The 20957-nt window shown below is 40.7% G+C and overlaps 1 long non-coding RNA gene across 1 annotated transcript in view; it reads left to right on the top strand.

Moving 5' to 3' along the window:
* The first annotated feature begins 2676 nt into the window (after positions 1–2676).
* The window catches only part of LOC134535800 (uncharacterized), a 31951-nt gene continuing 13670 nt past the window's right edge, over positions 2677–20957 (top strand). The window contains exon 1 of the long non-coding RNA XR_010075709.1: positions 2677–2712. This is a non-coding gene — a long non-coding RNA (uncharacterized LOC134535800). The remainder of the gene's footprint in view (positions 2713–20957) is intronic.

The raw sequence follows: 20957 nt of genomic DNA, 5'->3' as shown, positions 1-20957 counted from the left end.
TACCTCCAGAGGATTATTAAAACATTTTTATCGTGTAGCGCCTCATTTAAATATCTTGGAAAACTGTTTGTATTCACTGCAGGCTAGACTAAATTGTCATATACATACCAGAGTCAATTCTGTGTATTGGTTGGACGATAACAAGATAAGAGGTTTCTGGTCTTTGATGTGATTGGGTGTCCATTTACTTTTCTTGTTTACTGCTAGAGACCGGAGAAATTCGTGATTTCAATGACCTACATGTAGGATGGACTCCATGTCACTTTTAAAACTGCAAGGCAGAACTTTGTACATTGTCTAATTTTACAAACTCTCTCTGCGTTGTAGGTTTACAAGTAAATCGTAGGTAACTGAAATTTCAGGTATTTTCCTTGTGAAAGTATAACATTTCTATTACAGTGTATGCATTAGAGAAAATTACATCTGCTCATTGGCTACTGACTCGTGACACCTGCTAGCTGGGATGCTGTTGATTCGGTACTCCTTGGTTGAAGGTTTTTCATTGGCTCAGAGTCCTTCAGATAAACTGTGGGCCAATCAGTGATGCGGTAAAAAGGCAAACGTATTTGGAATTCAGCCCATCGTCAAATAAATCTGCGAATACTTTAGGTATATATTTATATTTGTTACTGGCTGAGTCTTTCACCGCGAGTCAAGCGAACTGCGGTACAATCATTGAAGTAAAGCAGATGTGTATGTAGAGTTTATTCAACTTCGCTGACGGACGAGATCACAATACTTCGTGGCTCTGTCCATTAGGGTTGATCTCTGGTTTATGCGCGCACCGATCTCGGGGCAAAGAAGTTATTGAGGTCGTGAAGGAAACCAGGAGAATCCCTTCAGAAGCGACTGAGGTCCCAACTCGCAGAGGGGAGGTTCGTCGGCGGCGGGGAAGGGGCGAAGCAATCAGGTGTGGCAACTTACCTGCCCGAAACTTGCGCGCCGTGAAGGAGGCCGTGGGGTCTAATGTGCTGGGCAAATGTTGACTTCCTGCGGGCGCCCTCTCGCGCCTTCTTCCCGCGGGTCTGTTTGTTTCTGGTCGCCCGCCGAGGACCGCTCTCCCTGCAGCGAGGCCCGTCGGAGGGCGCGTGAGAAAACTCCCCGATCACCCCTGCTGGTCCTCCCGTCTGCCTCACCTCCGGCGCAGGCCATGCCTTCCTCAACTCAGCGGACATGCCGCTTCTATTCTGGGCTCAGCTTACTTCTAGCGGCATGCATTCTCCACGAAATTCTCTGATACCTCATTAGTAGGAGCAGGCATTTTTCGCGAAAAGATCTGAACGTCTACTAGACTTCAACAAGGTATACCCGCACCAGCGGTTTCTTCCTTGTGATTGGCGGCTGCCTGCGAAAGAATTCGTTGCCTTATTTGACCGAGCCACTCAGGACGCGTTTACTTCCGCACTGAGTCACTGTGATTGGTGTTGTTACACTCAATATGTACCTGGGAGAAACTCGCCCAATCACGAAACACAGACGATGCCATAGTGTTTTAACTTTCATCTAGTCTCGAAATCTTTTCGCGAAATCTGTATGGCCCTACTCATTAGTAGACGCATGCATATTTCGCGAAAATATTCCGAGACTAGTTGAAAGTTAAAAAACCGTAGCATCATCTGTGTTTCGTGATTGGGTAGTTCCTTTCCGATTTATTTATGTCGATCGTTTCATAACCAATCACAGTAATTCAGTGGGCAATCAAACGCGTCTTGTGTGGCTGGGTTAAATATGGCAACGACTTCTCTCGCAGACGGCCGCCAATCACAAGAAAGAAACCATTGGTGCGGGCATACCGTGTTCCAGACTAATAGGCGTTCAGATTTATTCGCGAAAAGCACATGGCCCTACTCATTAGTAAGGACTGGAAACAAATCGTGGTTTCACTTACCTCTAGGATATACTACACAAACCTCTATGTACCCGTGCAAATTACACCTGTTCATTGGCTACTAACTCGCGACACCTGTTAACTAGGATGCTTGTGATTCGATTCTTGTTTCGTTAGCGGGCTTTCCATTGGCCCAGAGTCCTTCGGATGATCTGTGGCCTAATCACTGAATCAGCGTGAAGGTAAATGAGATTGTATTCTAGCCTATCGCGTAATGAATCTGCTAATATTTCCGGTCTCTACTCATTAGTAAAGACCTGAAAAATTCGCGGGCTCTGGGCCAATGGAAGACTCTTGGGCAATGAGAAACCCTCGACCAAAGAAGTATCCAAAAACAGACAACCCAGTTGAGACTGCTCACAAGTCAGCAACCATACCAACTGGTTTTATTTGCACGAGGGTACAGAGGACTGTGTAGTCTACCCTGAAGGTCATTGAATCGGCGTCATTTTCCATTCCATACTAATCGGCACTACATGATTCACTTACTTCTCTAATTGTTGGACCTCGTTGGCACACGGTCTTTGAGGGGAGTTTACAAATAACTGCGTACAAAACGTGATTACAGGAGAGAGTATGAAGATTTCGCATTGCAGCTTGCGACCAACTGGATCGACCTAGAGTGGACCCAGAAACAGAAATGTTTTAAGGATCACCCGCGCTCACGTCTGCAGAGCGTGTTCCAAAGAGTCGCTCGTCACATGAAAGACACGGCGCCGTCGAGCCTACAGATGCCGCGCCAGGGACCTTATCAGCGCGGTCGATAAGACGCCTGCATTCCCGGCACGCCGACACGCTGGGTGGGGTCAGCTGCGCTCCGAACCGTGAGTATGCTACACACGCGCGAAGCATCACGAGGAGGCGTATAAGGGGACGCACCACAACGCCGAAATACCACAACGCCGAAATACCACAACGCCGAACGTACAATACCGCCGAAAACCATAACGGTGAATGCCAAATTGACTACAACGCCGACCGCTAGAAAACTGCTGCGTACCACAACGCCGAAAAATGTCATTGCAGGATTGCCAAAATGGTTAGGTTAGGTAAGGTAAGGTAAGGTTAGGTTAGGTTAGGCTAGGTTAGGCTAGTCTACATAGGTTAGGTTAGGTTGTGGTACATTTTTCGGCGTTACTGTATTTCGGCGTTGTGGTACACAGCAGTTTTCTAGCTGTCGGCGTTACGGTCAATTTGGCATTTGGCGTTATGGTATTCGGCGTTATTGTACGTTCGGCGTTGTGGTATTTCGGCGATGTGGTAACGACCCGGTGTATAAGGAAACTGGGTTGCCTTCATTTCGTATACATAGATAGAAACACGTAAATTACGCGGATTCATCTGTTGTTAGGCTGTAATTAACAGTCCTATGCATACTCTCTACCATTATATGTAGGAGCAGGCATTTTTTCGCGAATAAACCTGAACGCTTATTAGACTGCAACAAGTTGTACTCACACCAGCGGTTTATTACTTGTGATTGACGGACGCCTGCGAGAGAAGTCGTTGCCTTATTTGACCGAGCCACTCAGGATGTGTTTGCTTCCACACTGACTCACTGTGACTGGTGTTGTAACAATCGATATTGACCTGAAAGAAACTCCACCCAATCGCGAGACACAGACGATACTACAGTGTTTTAACTTTCAGCTAGTCTCGGAATCTTTTCTCGCGAAATATGCATTATCCTACTTAAATGCTTCTGTATTGGTTGATTTCTTGCTATAATACCTCCTCTTTTTTTGAGCGGTCCACATGATTTGGGCGCTGTACTGATTTTTGGTAGCTCACTGATATGCAGTCACAGAGGGGAGTGCATAAATTATCATTACTAGAAATACATAAACTTCGTGCATTCATTTTGGTTGCATAATAAAACGCAAATCGTAATACTGTTTCACTGTTTCTCATGATTGCTTCGCAGTTATTTGTACACTCCCCCTCTACGACTGTGAGCCAACGAATCCCACCTTGGATAGAAGTAAGCGATTCAGGTGGAATAACGATTAACAATAACTAGAGACCTGCAAAATTCGCGGATTCATTGACCTCTAGGATAGACTCCACACTCCTTTAAATACTCGCGGAAATGACACCTGTTCATTGACTACTGACGCGTGAGACGTCTCAACTAGGTTGTCCGTAATTCGGCAATTTCTTGGTTTAGTGTTACCCATTGGCTCACAGTTCCCAGGATAAAATGTGGTCCAATCGCAGAAGCGGTACGAAGGTATAGTTGTTTTGATGCTACCCCATCGCGAAATGAATCCGCGAATTTTGCATGTCTCTAATCAATAAGCAATAACATAAAGGTTCTCAATTATAAATCAGCCAATGGATAAGCTAACGCTGGAAGAGCAAACATAAGGCTTTGAATTTCAGCCTGACGCGAATTGAATTCACGTAATTTTTGGCTTTCTAATCATGACTAAATAGTCAAAGAAATGCAAAGGAATAAATATTTGCAATCTCCCTTGTGACTAAAATAATCCGCTAAATTTCCGGGTCTCTACATAAAGGTTTTTATTATTATTTATATTAGTGTTTTGATAAGACGACATAAAATATAAATACCAAACTGTAAAATAATCCAGCAATCATCAGATATTATTTTACTATTGCTAGTAAAAATAAATTTATTTAGTAGTAGGCTACGTAGAAAATATCACGGGAAAGTTTGAACGTAGAAAATATCACGGGAAAGTTGGACCTTTTATTAAGTTTCGATAAGCTTTGTTCATACTTGAAAAAATCCTTCATTTATAGGTGAACATCTGCAAAATTTACGTTTTTATTTGTAGACAGGCTAGACTGTATACTTACCATTTATTAATGGGTTGTGGGCATTTGACACGCACCCATAAAAACAAGAAGATAACATGGTAAAATGTCGTAGCAACCAATTAACAATATCAATGTGTGCATTTACTTGTTTTTGTACAAGAGTTTGGAGTTTAGCAAGGCATAAGAGAATAACGTCAATTTTACAGTTATCCATACTTACTGGCACTGATCGATGCAGGAACACGCATTTGGCCAACAAACGTTGGAATTTTGAATTAAAATTTGTTCAGTGATTAGTGCTCAATAAATGCTTATAGATATGTGTTGTTCTGAACATAATTCGTGGTATATCATATAAAAATTTATATAATTCTAGTAGTTCTGTGAACAGTAGAACTTGGGTCAAAAAAAAATCTAGCATCTTCTCTTCATCGCCGTCTTTGAAGGTTTTAGTAGTGTTGTCATTCATTATGACGTCAACATAGTTATCTGTAACACCGACGTAAGTAGTCTCTTGAGAAGGTATATAAATTATTGGTCCCCACACAAACACGAATCTATAATTACAATTTTAATTCAATTAATATACAAAATTGCACATCCATACTGTAAACTAATATTACTGAATCTATTTACAAAACAAATAGGTACAATAAATAAATTATAATTAATTTAAAATCACTTTAACTGCACCTACATTTTAAAGAAAAGTTCCGTGTACTTATGTTTGCGCGTTGGAAGTTATAATTACTGGCCGTGATGAAATACGAACTTTAATTTAACATGTAAATAATTAATAGAAATAAAATAATAAAAGGACGGAGTGATATTATAAATTCGGTTGGTAAAGTATAAATTCAATAAAACAAATAAATATAATACAAATACTAAGTATTCAATATTAATATAAATACGTGTATAAATTTAAGTAATTTAGTAAAATGATAAAGATGAATGTTAATTAATAGTGAAAATCAATAAATATGCTCTGTATGTATGTCATGATTAATTAATTAATTTATTTATTAAATAATAATTTATTTAATTTATAATGCAAATATGTTATACATAAGAGGACATAACATGACTTATTAAATACACTTTAAAAATATAAACACATAGGCCTACTATATTACTAATAATAACAATAAATAATTCAATTTTATGGACCAATAATCAATATCAATCACTCAAGTGTAAGATTAAAAAACCCATATATAATATTTATTTGGATGTAGCTTTTTTTGTGCGTAGCCTTTTTTCAAACTGTAAAAATGCTGCATTTTTCACGCGCATCGTAAAAATTCGCTCTCATCATTTTTTTAAATAACGCGCCTAAAGAAGTATAACGTCAGCTTTATGACTAGTGAAAGAGTCAAGTAGGCATAACCAAGAATTAACCTCAAACAAACGCAAAGTTCCTCGTAATTTCAGATAACTATGGATCTTCGTAGAAACTACGCCGTATTTCGACTTACCGATTTGCATGTTTCGTTCCAAAAAAAGACTAACAATTTCTGTCAGTGTACGTAGATTTACGAATATAGCCGTAATTTTACGAAGATCCTTGGATAATTTCTTATCAGTGTTCTTCGTAAATTGAAGATAAAATTTTTTAGCAGTGTGCTGTGACTTGATGTAAGCTTTTGGACATACGCCATTGCTAAGCACATGAATGTGTGTAGAAGAAAACAACAAAAAACCCAAAAGACAAAAACACAATTTATTTCGAGTTAAATATTTTTGTGCTGTCATCATTCTTTTTTTTTCTTTTTTCGTTTTCTTAGTCCATTTTTCTTTGTTTTTCTTTGTTTGTTGACCATATTCCTGTTATGGAATATTATGTGGTGTTGGCAACAGCAATTTTTTGCTTAATTTGTGTTTTTGTCTTTTGGGTTTTTTGTAGTTTTCTTCTACAGACATACCTACATGTGCTTAGCAATGGCGTAAGTCCAAAAGCTTACATCAAGTCATGCACTCCCATTGCACAAATATTTCAAAGATAATGGTGTGCTCTGCGGTTAAATTGAACACAGATTACAAGCGGTCTGTCATTGTTATAAATAGGAACCGGGAAAATTCGCAGTTTCAATTACCTCTAGGACAGACTCCACAGCACACTGCATATTGTTCATTGACTGCAGACTGGTGAGATGTCTCAACTGAAGCCTGTGGTTCGGCGCTGTTTTGGTTGAGGGTGTCTCACTGGCCAAGAGTTTTCTCTGTCATCTGTGTGCCAATAACGGAGGTGTACGTATTGGAATTTTATCTTACCGCAAAAGGATTACGCATATTTTTTCCGGTCCCTAGTCATAGACAGTGTCTGCCGAGTTACCGACAGCGCCGTTTGTAAAGTAGTTTTTGTTTCACCCGCAGATTTAGTTTTTAACTTTACTCTTCTACCAATACAGCGAATAGGCTCTTTTCGAGGTCACGTGTCTCCTTTTATGCCGTGGCTGCTTCATGACTGTAGTCATCAGCAGGTATTCCAGCTTCGTTGCAATATTTCCAGCTCACTTAAGTTGTAAGTCGTAACTCAGTTATTCTTTTCTCTTACTCTCTTACTCTCGGCATGTCAGCAACACACTTCTTTAACATAATGTAAATATGTATAACATTTACCCTTCCTTCGCTGGTGAATTGTTAGAGTTACGTTAAGAAAATTGTGAGCGCGTCTTTCAGTGATGTGTGAACCTCCAACCTCGGAAACGAGAAAATTCGTGTGTACTCATAAAGTTATAATACGGAACTCAGACACAAAATTTAACGTAGAATTCTTTAAAATAATGCCATGCATGATTAAAATATACGAAAAGTATTCATTTTATATTTAAAGGCAGGAGGATTCCGAGATTCCACTCGGGAGCAAAGCAGAATTGAATTAAAATTGATTTTCACTTTGATGATTGAACTGTAGTTCACTTTACAAGCCCTGAATGACCCTGAGCCAATAATGATCAGGGATGAGTAGTGTTGTTCCAGTCGTGTGTAACCAGTTACAAATGACTGAAAGTCATGTGTTGTGGACCAAAAAGCACACGAAAGAGGTTTTTGTGTGTTTAGGAAAAACGATTCTAGCATACAGCGTGAGAAACAACAATATAATCGATATTCAAACCGTATTTATCAAGGCTTTAAAATGTAACTTAATCAATTTTTTTTTAAAGTAGTTTTTGACGCATAAAGAAGCCATAAACTTTAGGCTTGCTGGAATCTGTTTGCGTTATGAGCCCGACGCTAACTTCCAGAAAGCGAAAGTGAAGTTGGAGCAGAAAACCGAACAAAAGTGAGCCGACGTCTCCCCCCCTCGGAGCTTGTTAAGCCACATCCCGCCACCAAAGTTTCTCATCTTTTCCCCGCGGGCGGAAAGAGCGATGACAACTTTTACGTCCTTTTTAATGTTCTGGCGCTCCTCTCTGTTCTCCTTGGGAGCGGCAGGGGGGGGGGGGGGGTGGGGGGCGCGGGACACGAGAGAAAAGAAGATGGTTTCTGGCTCTACCGTGGGGGAGGGGCGGGGGGCTTCCTGGACCGGTGAAGAGAGGGGAGAGGCGGCGCAGAGATAACGCCGTTCTGGGAACTTTTTAAAGTGTCGTAACCCCGTTTGCCGGCGGCTGCGGGCTACAACGGCACAACCACCTGTGGGGCGGACCAGAGCACATTCCTCGTCTTCCACTGGCGTGGAGAAACCCACTGCCCACCCTGAGAACATCCGCCGTCTACTCTTGCATCCTCACAGGCTTTATTATACACCTGGATAGACCTGCGTTTTCTTTTGTTTGGCCGCAAACTGTTATTACTAGAGACCTGTATAATTCGCGGATTCCTTCGGTAATAGGCTAGAATTCAAACACATATACCTCTTAGATAATTATGCTATTGGCTTACTGTTCATCTGGACGAATCTCAACCAGTTATAAACCCTCAACCAAAGAAGGATCGATTCACAGACAAACCAGCTGAGACGACTTACAAGTCGGCAGCCAATGAACTTGCGTTATTTGCTGGAGTGTACAGGGGTATGTGCAGTCCATCCTGAAGGAAATAGAAACAGCGAATTTTGCAGGTCTCTAGTTATTACATGTTGCGAGCAGTCTCAACTGGGTTGTCTGTAACTGGATACTTCTATGGTTGAGGGTTTCTTATTGGCCCAGAGCCCTCCGGCTGAACAGTGAGCCAGTTGAGACTGCTCACAAGTCAGCAACCAATAACGAACTGGCGTTACTTGCCCGAGTGTACAGAGGAGTGTGAAGGTGAACTGCAATGTGTAGAGACCTGTGAATTTCGCGGATTTATTTCGTGTTATGCTAAAATTCAAATAATTATACCTTAGTGCTGCTTCTGTCATTGGTTCACTGTTAATCTGGAGGACTGAGGGCCAATTAGAGCCCCTCAATCATAGAAATGTCGAATCACAGGCCACCCAGTCGAGACGATTCACAAGTAAACAGCCAATGAACAGTTGGCATTTGCCCGAGTGTGTAGAAGATATTGGAGTCTATCCTGGAGATAATTAAAACCGCGAAATTCGCGGGTCTCTAACAATGTGCAATTGAATTTTAGCCTATCGCGAAATATATACGGGAATTTTTCCAATCTCTAGTCATGGGTAAAAAAACATGAAACAGTGAAAGACATATGACAAAGGAAACGGGATCCTCACATAACTTAGAAACACACTACTTTGATCAGTCATAACTTAGAACTCTTTAAAAATCTACGTTACTTAGTACTGACATAAGTTAGAACTATCACAACTTAGAAACTTCGGCACTTAGAAGATACTCCTGTTTCTTCCTTGGTTCATTCGTCGACTCTTGTTACTGCTGGTTTATATATTGATAGATCACTGTCATTAATATCGATATTTATTTAATTAATTACTATAGCCTATTTATATCTGGTACCTATTTGTGATAATTTTGAATATTATGAACTATCATAACATAGAACCGCACAACTGAGAACTGTCGTAACTTGGAAACACACAACGTGTAATCGTCGAAGCCTAGCAACACAGTGTTGATAACGCGCGCTGCTTATGGGATTGTGTCCCGTGTGTGTCTGGGCGACGACGGCGACCCCCAGCAGGCGAGGGTGCCCTCCCCCAGCGAGGGTCGGTGGCTGGCGGTGAAGAGGCCTCCGCGTCACCCGCGCGGCCCGACAGTCGCGCGCCAGCTGGGCAGCCGGAGTCAGCACGCGTGGAGTGCTCTGCTCTGCTCTGCTCTGCGCCCCGGGAGACAATCGATACTGCCTTCCCAAGGCTTGTTTCCTGCCGAGGCCCTCCATGGTACAGTCTGCGCCACGCCGTGGTGGTCTCACACCATTCATTATCAATAGGGCCATGCATATTTCGCGCAAAGATTCCGAGACTAGTTATAATTAGAGACCGGAAAAATTCGCGAGATCATTTCGCGATAGGCTAAAATACATATAGTTATACCTCAGTGCTGCCTCTGTTGTTGGCTTACAACTTACCTGGATGTCTCTGGGCCAATGGGAAACACCCGACCGAAGCTTTATCGAATCACAGGCTGCTACGTTGGGACGTTTCACAAGACAGCAGCCAATGAGTGGGTGGCATTTGACCGAGTGTACGTAGAACTATAGAGTTCATCCTGGAGGTCATTGAACCCGCGAATTTTTTCCGGTCTCTAGTTATAAGTAGGGGCAGGCATTTTTCGCGAAAAGATCTGAACACTTATTAGACTGCAACAAGGTATACCCGCACCTGTGGTTTCTTTCCTTGTGATTGGCGGCCGTCTGCGAGAGAAGTCGTTGCCTTGTTTGCACGAGCCACTAAGGACGAGTTTGCTTCCACACTGAATTAGTGTGATTGGTTGTTGTAACAATCGACATGCACCTCAAAGTAACTCACACAATCACGAAACACAGACGATGCTATAGTGTTTTAACTTCCATCTAGTCTCGAAATCTTTTCGCGAAATCTGCATGCCCCTAGTTATAAGTTAAAACACTGTAGCACCGTCTGTGTTTCGTGATTGGGTGAATTACTTTCAGGCACATGTCGATTGATACAAAACCAATCAGAGTAATTCAGTGCGAAAGCAAAACGCGTCCTGAGTGGCTCAGTCAAAAAAGGCAACTTCTCTCACTATACGGTCGCCAATCAGAAAGAAGAAACCGCTGGTGCGGGTATACATTGTTGCAGTCTAATGGGTGTTCAGAGTTATTCGCGAAAAATGCCTGCCCCTAATTATCAAACATAACACATTAGATCAACTTAATTTGAGACGAATTAAAAAAAATTAATGTACCCTGATATAAAACGAAAAAAATTAGTTTTTGAAAATTATAACTTTTTTACGTAAAAAGTGAAAATAAAATATAAAAAACTCAATTAATAATAAATATAAAATTCAAATAAAAAATCATTGCATGATTAGTCCGTTCAAATTTACTGAATTTTCTTCCAACTAATGTAGTAGGTTGTACTTTCCAGTACATTTACTTTGTTATGGCTAGGGGCAGGTATTTTTCGCGAAAAGATCTGAACACTTATTAGACTGCAACAAGGTATACCCGCACCTGTGGTTTCTTCCTTGTGATTGGTGAATGTTTGCGTAAGAAGTCGTTGCCTTGTTTGACCGAGCCACTCAGGACGAATTTACTTCCGCACTGAATCACTGTGATTGTATTGTTACAATCGATATGTACCTGGGAGAAACTCACCCAATCACGAAACACAGACTATGCTACAGTGTTTTAACTTTCATCTAGTTTTGAAATCTTTTCGCGAAAGCTGTATGCCCCTAGTTCTAACTTATCTCAATAAATTGAAAGTGACGGGCGTTATGTACCTACTCATTCTAGCGCTATGGGCAGTTCGTAAACAACTTCATAAACCAACATGTGATTCTTTAAAGCGTGATAGTTGGGTTAGGGGTACCGTTTGTAGATACTATTGTTCGAGAACTGTAAGTTTTAAGACAATTCACGTGACACGGACTGTAGCTGATAAGGGTCCTCGTCGGCTTGTCGCGGGTTCGATACCAACTGCTCGGCGTGAGTCAAATTAGCGAAAACCGAGTCGGGGATCAAAGTTACCGGAGGCCACACGCAGTAAATCTCGCTCCAATTCACCGAAATTCACTATTTGTATTTTTGCTGAATGAAAATTTTTTTATGAAGCAATATTTGAAAATTGTGACTACGAAGTTAATTTTTATGCAAAAGCTACCCAGCTGTGGATCCCCAGAAAATAATATGGTTAGCGACCATTCTGAGTCAAACAAAAAAAAATATTTAAGGTACAGACTAGAGACCTGTAAAATTCACTATTTTAAATCCCTAAAGGAAAGACTCCATGATCCTCTATGCACTCGTGCAAATTAATCTGCTGATTGATTACCGACTCGTAACACCTGTTGACTAGAATGATCGTGATTCGCTAATTCTTCTGTTAAAGATTTTTCATTGGCCCAGAGTCCTTCAGATAAACTGTGGCCCAATCACTGAAGCAAAATAATGTCAAAAGTATTTGGACTCTATTCTATCGCGAAATGAATCCGCGAATTTTACAGGTCTCTAGTACAGACCAATTATCGGATAAAGTGCATTGCAGTCTTCCGCCGCAATTGCTTGATAAACGTTCTTGGCTATCGAGGCAATGCCACGTTGCAGGGGTTGTGTGAACTCATGTTTCGCCCCTAATTGCTGGAAGCATCTTCAGCGTCGAGCCACGTCGCACTGGTGTACGTTGCACCGGCGTCGATGCTCTCCACTCGTCGATGCGACTCAACTCCGATAACAAATGTAGCTTGAACTATCACAACGTAATCTACGTTGCTTATCTGGCGATTCCTACAGCCGTGACAATTCCTTTATCAAATAATAATGACATAATAAGAACCATCTCAAGTGTATGTTATGTGCAACTGGAGACCGGAAAAAAAAATTGCCGATTCATAGAGACATGCAAAATTCGCGGATTCATTTCGCGATAGGCTAGCATAAAAACAACTATACCTTCGTACCGCTTCTGCGATTGGCCCACATTTTATCCGGGGAACTGTGAGCCAATGGGAAACACTAAACCAAGAAAGTGCCGAATTACGGACAGCCTAGTTGAGACGTCTCACGCGTCAGTAGCCAATGAACAAGTGTCATTTCCGCGAGTATTTAAAGGACTGTGGAATCTATCCTAGAGGTCAATGAATCCGCGAATATTGCAGGTCTCTACGGCGATTCATTACCCGATAGGCTAAAATTCAAATACATTACTTTTGAGCTTCTTTCGCTATTGGTTCACTGCTTACCTGGAGGGCTCTTAGCCAATGAGAAACCCTCAACCAAAGAAGTAGCCTATCCAATTGCAGACAACCCAGTTGAGACTGCTCACATGTCAGCAACCAACGAACTGGCGTTATTTGTCCGAGCGTACAGAGGACTGTGTAATATATCCTGAAGGTCAGTGAATCAGCGAATTATTCCACTCCCTATGCACAAGCGTATTTTGGTCAAACCCTATAAATACAAACATATTCCTTCCTGACAGCAGGTCACAGAACAAAACTCTAGTAGAAGCGAAAGGGCCTGGTGGAACACTGTGTCGTATCCGTGGCTTTCTCGGCGGCTTATTGGATCCGTGGCTTTACAGCGGTCTTGCGTCTGATTGGCCACTTCGCACTCCCCGGCCAGTTCGCTTTCGTGCCGTCATGTTGCCATCTTCGCAGTGCGTGCGAGCAAGGTCCGCTCCTGAACGTCTGTGTATTCTGTATCACACCTGCGTAGTTACATTATCTGTTTCCTCCTGCTCGCCATATTGATAGGGACCGGAAAAATTCGCGGATTCAATGACCTCTAGGATAGCCTCCATTATCCTCTGCATTTCTCAAGTAAACACGCGTGTTCATTGGGTACTAAATTGTGAGGCGTCTTCACTGGGTAGCTTGTGATTCGACACTTCTTTGGTCGATAGTCTCTCATTGGCCCAGAGAGCTCCAGTTAAACTGGGAGCCAATAGCATAACCAGCAGAATTGTACACATGTTTGAATTTCAGCCTATCACGAAATGAATCCCAAAATTTTTCCGGTCTCTACATATTGAATAAGACATGAGCCTATATAAGAGCAAGGATGTTGTTTTCCACGCTGGTGAGACTTGATATTTTATGTTCGGGGTTTAGAGAAATATATTCTGACAATGAACACGTATATGAAATGAAATAGGCTAATGTGTTTTTTTCTAAGCAGTTTTGATTGAATCCACAGAACATTCAAAAGTGGCCCGACAGGGATTTCTAATTGAATAAAGAAACAACTTCAAGTTAAGTTCTATGCTACTGAGTGAAACATCACAATCAATGCGTCAATGTTACGTACCACAAAATAGGCAGCTAGCGAACAATTTCTTGTATTAGGCAATTCACTTAAGCTTAAATAGTTGAGTATGCCGTATGTTTTTCTGTAGGTTGCCCACATAAGAAAAATGAAAGTTATTTTTAATTTCGGTTTGTAAAGCAACTACTTATATCGTTTCGTCACATGTTGAAGCTGATTGGTCAAACGAATAGGTCACGTGTTGGTAAGGTACTATAGACGTTTCCCACAAAAAAAATTAATAAAAAAATTGCAATTTCACTGCGTAACTGACTGTCTGCATCTATTTCAACCTTAATTTTTCTTCTATGAGCATAAAATTAAGCCCTCATCTTATTGGTTGACACTGCATCCAATATAAAGAGTCTTATCGTTACTGCTTCCTGTAAGTATCAAGACCCACTGGCAAGCATGCATAGATACCAACCCCCTCCCAGCTCTCAGGAAAGCAACAAAACAAAGGAGAATAAAAACTTAATAAATAATATATAAATAAAAATAAATATTATCAAACACAGATATAAAAATAACAATAAATATCTAGATCAATATAAAAATAAAAAGTAAATAAATAAAAACTTAGTGTTAATTTGGTGGCTACACTAACATACCACATATAATGGGTGGAATGTTGGTGGAAAAAACAATTTAGGTTTAAAAACAACACAACAAGGCTGTACAGCCGTATCAAAATCTAGCAGGTAGTTATTTTATCGTCATCTTACATACCCTAGGCAGGAGGCAAAAGTCCAGTGGACCAGGTACTGCATATCTAGAGACCTGAAAAATTCGCGGGTTCATTTCGTGATAGGCTGAAATTCAAACATGTGTATAATTCTGCTGGTTCTGCTATTGGCTCGCGGTTTAAGTGAAGCTCTCTGGGCCAATGAGAGACTATCGACCAAAGAAGCGTCAAATCACAAGCTACCCAGTGGAAACGACGCAAAATTCAGTACCCAATGAACACGCGTGTTTACTTGAGAATTGCAGAGGATAATGGAAGCTATCCTAGAGGTCATTGATTCCGCGAATTTTTCCGGTCCCTATGCATATCTAACTGCAAGGATCTCTAGGCAGCACTCAATAGAGTGCATGCCCATGGACTAAGGCTAACGAGCTAAATTTAATCTGAAGCTATTGGTCTTTGCTTGAGGAAACAAACTGTAGATACTTATTAGTAGAATGCCGAACACTCCACTCCACACCTGATCAGTGGCGGATCCAGAGGTTCACCTTGGAGGGGGCACTCTAGGATTTCAGAATAGCCATAGAAAAAATGTCTTAAAATTACTAAATTTGTATTTAATCTACTCACACTCATAACACCTAACCCCCAGATTTAATGATTCCACAAGAAATTCATTAGGGGAAAGTCCTCTAGCCCCGGACAGTTAACATTTTTCGTTTATAGTAATTTAATTAACAGGTGTTTAAATTAAGTATTATATGCCAGATATCTTCGAACAAATATTTAATAATATTACTCATTCAATAAACAAAAACTCTAATGCAATTAGTGAAAACACTGAGTTAAAATTATTGAGTTATTTTCTTATTTATCGAGATTTGCGGGTAGTGTCGGACAGTTAAAAAACTAGTCAAAAATTTGTGTACATAATTTAAGTACTTTATATATACAGGTTCATAATACATTGAATGTGTTCCGAAATCTCGGGGACACATATAAATATTATGCTAGAGCTTTTTATGCAGTATAAAGTTATAAAAACTTAGCTGTTTTAATGTAAAACCGTTTTCAAAACTGCACGACGTCATTAAAATTTAGAATAAGAGTGTATAAATAGAAGAAAATGGTGTAATAAGTCAATAATATATTTCTTGATTTAACAGAATATTCAGCGTAAAAATATACCCCCAAAAGAAAATTAGACGATGTTCTTAAGTTTATCACATCTGTCACATTTATAAAATAATGGTGCTCCTTCAACACTTGCACAGTTTTCATGGGCCCATTCCTTACACACACAGCATTGGATCCAATCTTCTTCAAAACTTTCCCCACATAATATGCAGATGGTTTCCTGTACACTTGACTGTGATGATGTTGCAAAGGCATCGAATTTGAATGATTTCTTGTACTTCAGACGCTTTCTTGTTTCCTTCTCAACTGTCTCATTGCGCTTAGCCTGCAGGGCTTCTTTAAATGGAGTTGATGTAAGAATTTCACTTCTCTGCGTCTTCCTTTTCCTACTTTGAATCCTGCGTTTGCTGGCATCTGGGAGAGGTGAGAGTTTTTCAAAAATAGTCAAAGGTTTGACTAATCCACTTGAACCTGGAGTTGGTTCCACGTTGGATGGTGCTGAACTGGACTGTGTGGCATACATTCCATTTACTTGGCTGGTCGACGGATTTTTCATTTCTGTCATTTTGGAAGGTAGAAAATCCAAATCTGAAAATACACCCGAGTTGAATGGATGGATGCCTGTACACGACAATCCTTTCAGAGCAATCTCCAGACGACTGACCTTGGTGTAGGCAGAACTTGCCAACTCTGCAATGTCGTATTCATTAATACGCAGTCTCGGGTTCTTTCTCATCCATGCGGAACATGCTTCTGCGTACGCCCCTTTAAAAGGTTTCATGAATGACCTGTCGAGAGGTTGCAGCCTATGAGTGTGTGGGGAGGTGTTGATAGCATGTGGATATGCTGCGATCTAGCATACACAATGACGTCCAGCTCCTTATGACTGCAGTGGCCGTCGAGGACGAGAAGTGTGGGACTTTGCTCCGTTGGATGTGCGTGCTTAGCAAAGTGTTTTAACCATGCTAAAAAATGTTCTGCATTCATCCAGCCATTTGGCTGAGCGACTCCGAAGCTCTTACCAGGAGCACCAATCATAAGCCTTTGATTCATTTTTTGTCGAGGAAAGATAAACATAGGTGGAATGAAGTGCCCCGTAGCACTCATGCAGAACACTAATGTTACGTTTCTACCTCTCTCCCCAGAAGTTAGTTTCCCAACTTGTCTTTTTCCTTTCACTGAAATCACTTTGCTGTTTTCATGGACAGAAGATATTCCCGTCTCATCCGCATTATAAATACGGGAAGGTGGGAAAGAATATTTATCGAACAATTGACCTAGTTTGTCATAAAATATAGTAACTTGAGGCTTATTAAAACCCACTGCTCGCATTATGCTGGTAGATTCTGCAGTTCTCAATGACAATTCTGGATGACTCTTCATGAAATCGTAGTCGAAGTTTTTCCCTGCAAGTTTTTTCTCTCTATTGAACCTATGGGGCAGATTCAAAGCAGCAGCCAAATCATACGCTAGCTTCAGGAACTCTTTTCTGGTGAGAGGCATAAGCATATCATCTAACTGTTTGATGTGAGAGATTAGTTGTTCCTCGTAACTATCTGAAAATGTCTTCTCAAACCGGCCTAATTTTGGTGAGATCTGAATTTCCCCTCCACTTTTAATTCGCATTAATCTGTCCTGTAAAGTGCTCTTTGGAACACTAAAAGTTATTGCAGCTTCTCGTACACTTAAACTATTAGCCAACACATTGTTTACAGCCAGCTTCATATCGTCTTCGGACCATTTGCCTCTTCTTTTCGCATCATTTTTGTCTTTCGACATGATTGAAATTAATATAATCTGCAAACAGAAAACATATTTCATGTCTGAACACATTAAAGGCCCGTGTAAAATTAGCATGTGGTTTCTCTTACTAGCTACAGTAAAAATAAATGCTATAATTTCTAATTATTAGTAACGTCTTCAACACGCATTTTAAATTATAATACATTCATAATTAGATTGTACCACTCCTTTAAGTAACAATTATAAACTCAATAACAAAAATATGTAACGAAAACTACTTTTCAAAACAATTAGAGACACTCTCGTAACCAACATTTGTAAATCATGCAAATTGTTGCTAATGCATACTAAACACAAATCTCATTATTGCAAAAATAATCAGGAATTTATAAACGAGCCTTAAACAAGTTACATATGTGTCTGAAAACAAAACACTTATATTTGTGTGTCTTAATACAGAAAATAGAGTACCTATGTATGTGTCCGGTACTACAGGACAAAGGGCCTGTTGGCTAATTGTGTGTCCGATACTAGAGGACATTAAGTGTCCGGTGCTACCGGATCCGCATGCGACCAAATTAATTCTCGCCATTACATAACCACTTTTAGATTTCCACTAAAAATCAATGAATATGTTATTCAGACTATAATAATTACCTGAACACAGTTTAGACACAATCCATTCAACTAATTCCGTGTAGTTCACTTTCAAATCTTAACTTGGGTAGAAACATAAACAATGATATTCACATAAACGCTCACAGTGTGGTCACAGCTCGACGAACTAACACACTCTGCCGGAACATTTGTGTACTGGAAGGAACCTTTAAGACGCACCCTGCATTATGCTGATACCTAGCGGGATTTTCGTGAACTCATGTGTCCGATGCTAGAGGCCGTCCGGTTCTAGAGGACTTTCCCCTAATTATATTAAAATATTTTATAGTTTTCAGAAACAATCATTTTTGTCGGCAATATTAATGTAGCAGACAACTGGTTTTTGGGTGGGTGGAGGGGGGGGGGGCACTTGCCCCTGGTGCTCCCCCCCCTCCTTCTGGATCCGCCACTGCACCTGATGTTTAAGATTCGCACCTACGCGCATTTCTTTCTAAACTGAGATGCGCAGGTGCTGTCTTGGGTCGCGGAACCGACGCGTGTGCGGCATGGACGACAGTATCGTCCATACAAGGACGCCAAACACGTGCTTGTGATCGTGACGAGTCACCGTCCAGCACTTGGGTGACGAGGCAGTTTTCCCTGCCGTGCGCTTGAAACACGCTTCTTCGCCAGTCGGCGAGTTGTCGCTTGATGGTTCCTCACTCAGTCGCTCAGATACTCCACAGCTGAACAAGTTAAGACTCACTTAAAAATGTTCAACTGTAATTCACAAAGGACACAGTTTTCAAATCATCTGGAGATCTACGTAAACCTTCGGATACTGAGTTTACTGAAGTAGCTTGGCTTCTGGGCTGTAGCCGTGTCCTTGGCGAATAATTCACCGACTTTTCGGTCGACATTGCCGTCGCCATCATCAGGGAGCAGTTAACTACTGACCGGACCTAGGTAACTTCTCCCTGATGATGGCGACTACAATGTTGACCGAAACGTCGGTGAATTATTCGCCAAGGACACGGCTACGACCCAGAAGTCAAGCTACTTCAGACAATGGCCTGGAAAGCCTGTGGAAATTACTTTAAACACGAACTCTTAATGCTTTATTAGCAAAACATTGACAAAAACTTATTAATTACACGTTTAATTCGTTAACCTATAAAAAACATACTTTTGTTTTCTAGAGAACACATAACTTAACAGTGAAAAAAATTTTTGTCGTACTTTTCTACAAGGTAAATCCTTGGAAACTCAGTTGAAAACGATACCATTTTCAAAACTGCAAGGTAGAGCTTTGTAAAATTGCAAATGTTACAAAGCTCTCTCTCTCTGCCTTGCAGTTTTACAAGTGATGTCGTGGTAAACTAAGTTTCCAAGGATTATCATAGTAAAAGTACAACGACTTTGCAGTGTATATTATTTTGATGTGCATTCTTTGTTGTAAAGTCCGTAATTTTTTTTTTAAATAATTTCTAACAGTAGATGCTGGAAGTGTTCCGCAGTCTTCCCTTGGCAAAGTAGACTGCAAGCTGATAGAGGTATATTTCACGTGCGTTAGCTGGTGTGCCTACCCTCTCTCGATACGTCATCATCTCCACTGTGTCAGGGATAACTGTCGTGTCGAGGGTTGCGGGTTCGATCCCACAACAGTGCAATGCCTCTCGTTTACAGGCGCCGAGTCAATACCCAGGTGGTTTGAATGTTTATTTTATTTGTTTTCCTAAGAGGGCTTGTTAACGCTCTCGATTTTTATGTGTGTAAGATAAAATGGCGTCGTTTTTACGAGATAAATTAGTAGAGACTGGAAAAATTCGCGAATTCATTTCGCGTTAGGCTAAAATACAAATAGTTATACCTCAGTGCTGCCTCTGCTATTGGCTCACAACTCACCTGGGTGACTCTGGACCAATGAGAAACGCCCGACCAAAGCTTTATCGAATCACAGGCTGCTACGTTGGGACGTCTCACAACACAGCAGCCAATGAGTGGGTGACATTTTACCGAGTGTACGTAGAACTATGGAGTTCATCCGGCAGGTCATTGAACCCGCGAATTTTTCCGGTCCCTATAAATAAGAGGAACTTAATATAGCATGGTGACACTTTGCACGTGGGCGACATGAACACAGGGAAATATGAAATTGAAGTGAGCTATACGACGAACCTCCTGGGTGCTAACTCGACCGCTGTGATCGAACCTGCGACCTTCGCCACAAGAGCGTGGTGACAGCTCCGAGGACTGGGAACTAGAAGTGTAGTGAACATGCTCACCAACACAGGAACAACGTGCTCACCAACACAGGAACAAACTGTTTTGTGGCCATTGCAAAGTACTTTGTATAGTAGGTAAGTAGGCTTCACAAAATACTACGTGATATGAGTAGATTTTACAAATATTTTGTAACATGAGTAAACTTACAAACTATTCTGTGGTACGAGTAGATTTACAAAATAATTTTAATATCAGTAGACTTCACGAAATATGTTCTAATATAAGTAGATTCAACAAAATATTTGATAATATCAGTAGAATTTATAAATTATTTTCTAATTTGAGTTGACTTCACAAAATATGTTGTAGGCCAATATGAGTATACATTACTAAATATATTGTGATATGAGTGGACTTTAAAAAATAATTTGTAATGTGAGTAGACTTCAGGAAATATTTTGTGGTGAAAGAAATTTTATTTTGTAGTTTCAAGAAATCCATTGATATAACAAAAATGTTATTTTATTACTATAGACCTGTAAAATTCGCGGATTCATT

Source organism: Bacillus rossius, chromosome 10, assembly GCF_032445375.1.
Source record: "Bacillus rossius redtenbacheri isolate Brsri chromosome 10, Brsri_v3, whole genome shotgun sequence".
Classification (NCBI taxonomy): Eukaryota; Metazoa; Arthropoda; class Insecta; order Phasmatodea; family Bacillidae; genus Bacillus; species Bacillus rossius.
Note: the sequence above shows the minus strand (reverse complement) of the source record. Positions and strands in the feature narration are given on the sequence as shown.